Source organism: Triticum aestivum, chromosome 4B (genome assembly GCF_018294505.1).
Source record: "Triticum aestivum cultivar Chinese Spring chromosome 4B, IWGSC CS RefSeq v2.1, whole genome shotgun sequence".
Taxonomy (NCBI): domain Eukaryota; kingdom Viridiplantae; phylum Streptophyta; class Magnoliopsida; order Poales; family Poaceae; genus Triticum; species Triticum aestivum.
In genome coordinates this window covers 582,646,529-582,656,005 of record NC_057804.1, presented here as the reverse complement: position 1 = coordinate 582,656,005, position 9,477 = coordinate 582,646,529, and positions in this window count along the sequence as shown.

The window sequence follows — 9,477 nt, the reverse complement described above, 5'->3', positions numbered from 1 at the left end:
GTGGAAAAATCATCGTAACAAGAAAAATAAAGTTTCTACGATCTGATCGTGGAGACGAATATTTGAGTTATGAGTTTGGTCTTCATTTGAAACAATGTGAAATAGTTTCGCAACTCACGCAATCTGGAACACCACAATGTAATGGTGTGTCCGAACGTCATAATCGTACTTTACTAGATATGGTGCGATCAATGATGTCTCTTATCGGTTTACCACTATCGTTTTGGGGTTATGCATTAGAGACAGCTGCATTCACGTTTAATAGGGCAACATCTAAATCCGTTGAGACGACACCGTATGAACTATGGTTTAGCAGTAAACCTAAGCTGGCGTTTCTTAAAGCTTGGAGTTGTGATGCTTATATGAAAAAGGTTATCAACCTGATAAGATCGAACCCAAATCGGAGAAGTGCGTCTTCATAGAATACCCAAAGGTAACTATTGGGTACACCTTCTATCACAAGATCCGAAGGCAAGTTATTCATTGCTAAGATGGATCCTTTCTAGAGAAGAAGTTTCTCTCGAAAGAAGTGAGTCGGAGGAAAGTAGAACTTGATGAGGTAATTGTACCTTCTCCCAAATTGGAAAGTAGTTCATCACAGAAATCAGTTCCAGTGATGCCTACACCGATCAGTGAGGAAGTTAATGATGATGATCATGAAGCTTCAGATCAAGTTACTACCGAACCTCGTAGGTCTTCCAGAATAAGATCCGCACCAAAGTGGTACAGTAATCCGTTCTAGAAGTCATGTTACTAGACCATGATGAACCTACGAACTATGAGGAAGCGATGATGAGCCCAGATTCCGCGAAATGACTTGAGGCCATGAAATCTGAGATAGGATCCATGTATGAGAACAAAGTATGGACTTTGATTGACTTGCTCGATGATCAGCAAGCCATGTTAAATAAATGGATCTTCAAGAGGAAGACGGACACTGATAGTAGTGTTACTATCTACAAAGCTCGACTTGTCACAAAAAGGTTTTCGACAAGTTCAAGGTGTTGACTACAATGAGATTTTCTCAACTGTAGCGATGCTTAAGTCTGTCCGAATCATGTTAGCAATTGTCACATGTTATGAAATCTGGCAAATGGATGTCAAAACTACATTCTTTAATGGATTTATTAAAGAAGAGTTGTATATGATGCAACCAGAAGGTTTTGTTAATCCTAAAGGTACTAACAAAATGTGCAAGCTCCAACGATCCATCAATGGACTGGTGCAAGCATCTCGGAGTTGGAATATACGCTTTGATGAGTTGATCAAAGCATATGGTTTTATACAGACTTTTGGAGAAGCCCGTATTTACAAGAAAGTGAGTGGGAGCTCTGTAGCATTTCTAATATTATATGTAGATGACATAATATTAATTGGAAATGATATAGAATTTCGGGATAGCATAAAAGGATACTTGAATAAAAGTTTTTCAATGAAAGACCTCGGTGAAGCTGCTTACATATTGGGCATCAAGATTTATAGAGATAGATGAAGACGCTTAATAGGACTTTCACAAAGCACATACCTTGATAAAATTTTGAAAAAGTTCAAAATGGATCAGGCAAAGAAAGGGTTCTTGCCCGTGTTACAAGGTGTGAAGTTGAGTCAGACGCAATGCCCAACCACTGCAGAAGATAGAGAGAAAATGAAAGATGTTCCCTATGCTTCAGCCATAGGCTCTATCATGTATGCAAAGCTGTGTACCAGACCTGATGTATGCTTAGCAATAAGCTTGGCAGGAAGGTACCAAAGTAATCCAGGAGTGGATCACTGGACAGCGGTCAAGAACATCCTGAAATACCTGAAAAGGACTAAGGATATGTTTCTCGTATATGGAGGTGACAAAGAGCTAGTCGTAAATGGTTACGTCGATGCAAGCTTTGACACTGATCTGGACGATTCTAAATCGCAAACCGGATACATGTTTTTATCAAACGGTGGAGCTGTAAGTTGGTGCAGTTCTAAACAGAGCGTCGTGGCAGGATCTACATGTGAAGCGGAGTACATAGCTGCTTCGGAAGCAGCAAATGAAGGAGTCTGGATGAAGGAGTTCATTTCCGATCTAGGTGTCATACCTAGTGCATCGGGACCAATGAAGATCTTCTGTGGCAATACTGGTGCAATTGCTTTGGCAAAGGAATCCAAATTTCACAAGAGGACCAAGCACATCAAGAGACGCCTCAATTCCATCCAGGACCAAGTCCAGGTGGGAGACATAGAAATTTGCAAGATACATACGGATCTGAATGTTGCAGACCCATTGACTAAGCCTCTCTCACAAGCAAAACATGATCAGCACCAAGACTCCATGGGTGTTAGAATCATTACTATGTAATCTAGATTGTTGACTCTAGTGCAAGTGGGAGACTGAAGGAAATATGCCCTAGAGGCAATAATAAAGTTATTATTTATTTCCTCATCTCATGATAAATGTTTATTATTCATGATAGAATTGTATTAACCGGAAACATGATACATGTGTGAATACATAGACATACATATAGTCACTAGTATGCCTCTACTTGACTAGCTCATTAATCAAAGATGGTTATGTTTCCTAACCATAGACATGTGTTGTCATTTGATTAACGGGATCACATCATTAGGAGAATGGTGTGATTGACATGACCCATTCCGTTAGCCTAGCACTTGATCGTTTAGTATATTGCTATTGCTTTCTTCATGACTTATACATGTTCCTGTAACTATGAGATTATGCAACTCCCGTTTACCGGAGGAACACTTTGGGTACTACCAAACGTCACAACATAACTGGGTGATTATAAAGGTGTACTACAGGTGTCTCCGAAGGTGCATGTTGGGTTGGCGTATTTCGAGATTAGGTTTTGTCACTCCGATTGTCGGAGAGGTATCTCTGGGCCCTCTCGGTAATGCACATCACTATAAGCCTTGCAAGCAATGTAGCTAATGAGTTAGTTACGGAATGATGCATTACGTAACGAGTAAAGAGACTTGCCGGTAACGAGATTGGACTAGGTATTGGATACCGACGATCGAATCTCGGGCAAGTAACATACCGATGACAAAGGGAACAACGTATGTTGTTATGCGGTTTGACCGATAAAGATCTTCATAGAATATGTAGGAACCAATATGGGCATCCAGGTTCCGCTATTGGTTATTGACCGAGAATAGTTCTAGGTCATGTCTACATAGTTCTCGAACCCGTAGGGTCCGCACGCTTAAAGTTACGATGACAGTTTTATTATGAGTTTATAAGTTTTGATGTACCAAAGTTTGTTCGGAGTCCCGGATGTGATCACGGACATGACGAGGAGTCTCGAAATGGTCGAGACATAAAGATTGGTATATTGGAAGCCTATGTTTGGACATCGGAAGTGTTCCGGATGAAATCAGCATTTTACCGGAGTACCGGGGGGTTACCGGAACCCTCCCGGGGGTTATTGGGCCTTCATGGGCCCTAAGGGAGAAGAGGAGAGGAGGAAAGAGGTGGGCTGCGCCCCCTCCCCTCCCTAGTCCGAATAGGACAAGGAGAGGGGGGCGCCCCCCCCCCCCTTTCCTTCCCCTCTTCCTCCTCCTTCCCCCTTCTCCTACTCCAACTAGGAAAGAAGGGAGTCCTACTCCCGGTGGGAGAAGGACTCCCCCTTGGCGCGCCCTCCTTGGCCGGCCGCCCCCTCCCCCTTGGCTCCTTTATATACGGGGGCAGGGGGGCACCCTAGGACACACAAGTTGATCTACGGATCGTTCCTTAGCCGTGTGCGGTGCCCCCCTCCACCATATTCCACCTCAGTCATATCATCGCGGAGTTTAGGCGAAGCCCTGCGCCGGTAGAACATCATCATCGTCACCACGCCGTCGTGCTGACGGAACTCATCCCCGAAGCTTTGCTGGATCGGAGCCCGGGGATCATCATTGAGCTGAACGTGTGCTGAACTCGGAGGTGCCGTACGTTCGGTACTTGGATCGGTCGGATCGTGAAGACGTATGACTACATCAACCGCGTTGTGCTAACGCTTCCACTTACGGTCTACGAGGGTACGTGGACAACACTCTCCCCTCTCGTTGCTATGTCATCACCATGATCTTGCGTGTACGTAGGAAATTTTTTGAAATTACTATGTTTCCCAACAGCGATGTGGTCGACACTGTTGTGTAGGACCATACACCAGGCGGAGGCGGAGGGTGGTGGCCGCGGTGAAAACCTCGTCTGGCTCTGGTCAGGCCGATGGCGGTGGCGTCCATGCATCGTTCCCTTCTTGAAGGCTCCATAGCGGTGGTCCTGCGTCCTTTGTGTTACTCCAGGTGAAATACTCGATTCAGAGGATCGGGCGGTGGCGCCTCTCCGGTATCATTTCTTTCCTAGAAACACCGCTTTGGAGTCCCTGGTTCGTCGAGTTTCGGCTTTGTCTCCTTGCAGTGACTTGTTCATGGTGAAGAGGTCCTTAGATCCTTAGTTATGCTCTTCTGTCTACTTGTTGTTTGCTTTGGGGTATTTGGAGTACTGTAGTTGTTCGTCAGCTCCCATGTATCTCCCTTGGATGTGTGTGTGGTGTCGGGTCGTATCCATTCTGTATGTCGATCGTTGTTTTATATATAAAGCGGGACGAAAATATTTTTTGACGAAAATTTGTAAATTTTGATCAAGTTATAGAGAATTTTATAAACATCTAGAATACTAAATCAATACCACTAGATTCATAGTGGAATATACTTTCATATAATGGTCACCTCACCAATATCTCCTTAGCTTTTGTGTCAAGGACAAAAGCAACCTATGTATAGTACAAGTGATTGAGAGAGTATATGCTATATCAGTATTAGTACAACATGTCTAGGGCATGTAGTTTCCGATTCTGACCTCTGCATGCAGATAAAACACTCATCAATGTTTACTGCTAAAAAAATTACATTTTTCTGATTTTACTATGCATCAAGTGCATGTGAACTCGAGATCAGAGCATCACTATTGAACATGTATATTATTCCTTTCCCTCGTAGTTGGAACTTTGGTTGTTGCTTTATGTATAACTAGACGAATGCCCCGCGCGTTGCTGCTGGAATTTGTATAAATAAAAGTTGCACTGAACTAAACCTAGGTATTGTCTGTACGGTTGCTCTTGTAGCAAGATATGTTTTATCAATATTTTATTAATAATGAATAAATGTATATCTCTATGTATAAGTTCAAAATTGGACGAAAAGAAAAGAAAATATGCATGTATGCATCACTTTCCATTCATATATCACTGGAGTATCAGGTGCATGCATGCGTCAATTTTTGTCTTGATTAAACACTATTTAAATGGCAGTTACTGCATGCATTTGCATGCATGCGTCAGTTAATGCATGTGATTTGTCCAGCAGCTCTTAATGTGCAGATCGGATGGCTCTTATGAACTCATCTAGTATATCCAATGTCTAAATTAATTTGGGTGATGTGGCTTAAAGAGAAGCAAGAGAATTCCTAATAGTGGGGGCTAGCTATTTAGATATAGTAGATAAAGCAGGGGCGAAAGCTTCTATGGAGAATGATAGCTTGATTCCATCTAAAAGAAAAGGATAATGAAAGTTTCATGAGAAATGTATGATTCTTTTTTATTTTTGCGGACAGGAAATGTATGTTTCATAACCAAAGGGGCATTTCCGTCGATGACGATGTGCCTACGGTGACTTCGTAAATTTCAAGATGATATGTTGTCTCAATCTTTCGAAGGTGTTCATATGGGTAGGGTGTGTGGTGCGCGCGCTTATAGGGATGAGTGTATGCGCATGTATATGAGCGCCTGCGTCTGTGCTGTGTTTAAAAAAAATTGTATGTTTCATAACCAAAGGGGTGGGCTAGCCCTAGAATTCCCCTTGGTTATAGCCACATTTTTTTTCGCAGGGGTTATGGCCACATTCATGGAAAGAAAAGTTTGATTCGAGGCCCGTATACATCCGTTTCGTACATACCCAGCGCGTACGTAGGTAGGTCCGTACTTATTGCAGTACGGAGTTTTGTACATGGGCCGTCGAGCCAAGGCGCACATGTTACTTGCTTTTCTCTCCGTAGGAGGAGGCTGGACGGGACGCGTTATCCATCCCGCAGTTCCCTTTCCGGCCCATCCAGTCGCCGATCGATCATCTGGACAAGACGTCCGTCCGTCCGTCCAGTCGCCGATCAACGCTCGCTTCGCCAGCCGATTCGGTAGGATTCGTACGTAGGACGCCTTTCAATTCATTCAAAGATAAAATCCTAGGAGTACGTACGTACCATGGGTCGGTGTCGATCGCGAAGGTGCAGGTGAATGCAGCGCCGACCACAGCCGAATCGGTGCTACTGAACAGCTACTGCAGTGCGCCATGCATGTCCCGTGGACGAATTGATCAGGCCCCGTTTCGGCGCACGCGCACGGCAATTGCCCGCATGGATCGATCCATCCATGCATCAAGTAAGCACGTGCGCTGGCCACCGACACGTATGTACGCCGCCGACCGGTCTTGCCGGCTGGCTAGTCAGAGAGTTTGATTCTGACGGTCGGGAGGAACAGTAGATATGCAGCACTGCCACTGCGTTGCATGCATGGTTGAGTCCAATGTCCAAAGCTGACCGGCCCGTGCGAGTTCGATCCGCTGCATGCTGACCAAAACGAACAAATTAGCTGTCATATCACTCATCCTCGCCGGAGATTTACGATCTGATTCTCCGGCGCGGGTCCGTCGTCTTGCCAAGATTCACCACGCCTTTGCTAATGTCATGCGTCGGTCGGTACATACTATATAGTACTAATTTTCTTCTTGTTTTCAGCAAATCCGTCCGTACTTCTCGTAGTCATGCTTTTGAGCCTTTGACCGTCGTACATGGAGAGTGTGTGCAGCTCTACATTTGAGGTGGGCCATGGTCCACCTTTTTATATCGTGAACATCGGCGGCCCATGCAGGATACCACGGACGCGCGCACTACATTCGCGCGCGCCAACAAATTTTTATTCCTATACACTAAAATCATTAGTAGCGTATCCTTTGCAATGATCACTTTACCGCCTTCCATTATGATTACAAGTGACGCATTGCATGTGTGACAATTATCACAACCTAAATGTTTTTGCACTTCTTTTCGTAGATTTTCTTCTTAATATTTTAACTCTTAATTTTAACATGTGTCCAAAGTATGAACAATTTTCACAGTTGGGTTTTTCGCGTCAAGATTTTTAAAACTAGGTCTCATGTTAACAGCTTTAGATGATTTTTTTTTCTTTTGAAGAAACCGGAAACATGAAAAGAAAATAGAAACCAAGAAAGAAATGAAAACAACATAAAACCCCGAGAAAATAAAGCAAAAAACCAGGGAAGCACGGTTGTGCTTTTCAATTTTTCTGAAAGCGCGCATGTTCTTTTCACTTTTCGGAAAGAACATGTGTGCTTCATGTGAAAGCACGGTTGTGCTTCACCGTGAAGAAAACATGTGCTTTTCACTTTTTGGAAAAATACAACTATGATTTCTCTTTTCAGGAAGGACCATTATGCTTCACGTGGAAGCATCATTGTATATTTCACATTCGAGAAGCACGATTATGATTCACGTGGAAACACAAGTGTGGTTTTTTCACTTTCGGGAAGCACAGTTGCGATTCATGCGGAAGCATGTGCTGTTTCACTTTCGGGAAGCACAACTACGATTCGCGCGAAAGTATGGTTATGTCTACCTTTTTTCATACACATTATACAGTTCTCATATGCATAAGGAATATATTTTATATATGTCAACCATTTTTAAATATGTGATTACCATTTTAAAAGATACATTTTGAGATGTCTATTTTTCCTACATATATGATACTTTTCTTATACATGTTTAACATTTTTTAATAAAAATATTAATATATTTTGAAATATATGTCTTGATGTCTACTTTTCATACAGATTGTACATTTTTTTGTGACACTTCCAACATGTTTATCATTTTTCAAATACATGATTTTTTTTCAAACACATGTTTTCATTATCTTTTCAAATACTTATAATTAAAATACAGGCTGAATGTTTTTATATGATACGTGATTATTTTTTACAATGTATAGACATTTTTCATGAACATAATTTCTGAAACACATGGAAATTTTATTTGGATGCTATCAACATTTTTCAAATTCATGATTTAAAAACTTTTAATTTTACAGAATATATGGATTTGAAAATATTAAAAAAATAAGAAAAACAACTAACCTGAGCCGGCCCATAGCGACCGGAAGGCAGCGTTGCTTGAGGCGAGACAACCTTCCGTGTGTCTGTAAGCGATATATAGTCGCAAAAGTCGCCCACGCGCTGTTGGACAACAAAACTTGAACAAATAGTAGAAAGACCCGATTTGGTGGGTTCTCTTTCGGTCACCCCCTCCAGGGTGCGACTACACTATACACCTATACCTCGTGTGACACAAAGTGGAAGACGGCGTTACTACAAGGAGTCGGTGCTCGGTCGACCAATCAGGGATGTTGGTCATTGTGCTGACGTCATAGCTACATCACACTATTTCGACATTATTTATTTATTTAATTTCTTTTTTATATTTTAAATGAATATAACTAGAAAAATTAAATATACTTAGAAAATTAAAACCATGATTTCAAGAAAATGTTAACATCATATTAAAAAAATGTTGCTAGCTTTCAAAGAAATTGTTCGCGAAAATGAATTTTTCCTACAATTCAGGAAAATGTATGGGAAATTTTCCATTACTGTGTATACAATGTAAAAAATTATTTTGCATAATATAAAAAATATTTGGTACCATTAATAAAATTGTGGAAGATTTTCCAAATAAATGTACTATCTTGAAAAAATTGTGAAGTTTAAGAACTTTTTATATGATGTAAGAAAATGTTTGTGTATTTTAAAAATGTTTATTATCCTTAAAATTTTCAAGGTTTATTTGAAAAAATGTTGACGTGTATTCAGAAAAATGTTCAAAACATGTATTAAAAGAAAAATGTACATCGTGTATTTGTAAAATGTTCAACGTGTATCAAAAAATGTTTTACATGGACACTAAAAAATGTATATTGTGTAATAAGAATATCCTTGTGTTGAAAATAAGAAAAAGAAAAAAGAAAAGCGAAACCGATGAAAAACCAAGAAAAAATAAAATCAACATAAAACAAAGAAAAAATCAAACAAAAACGGTGAAAAAACTAAGAAAACCGAATGACAACGGAAAAACGAAGGAGACCGGTAAGAAATAAAAATAAAACAAAAAGAAGAAAACAAGAAACCCCCAAGAAATCAACCCAAACAGTGAAAACTGAACAAAGAAAAACCACACAAAAAAATCCAGCCCAAACAATGAAAACCGAACAAAAGAGAAGAAACAAACACGATCTGGGCCAGCCGGTCATGCCGCGCCCTATTTTCTAGCATAGCACGTTCGAGGCCGATGCGTACTGGCCCAGTTTCATCTTTTCTTTTTCGAAACAACAAGCACACCGTGTCCAGTAAAAACCCACATAAAAAAACTGC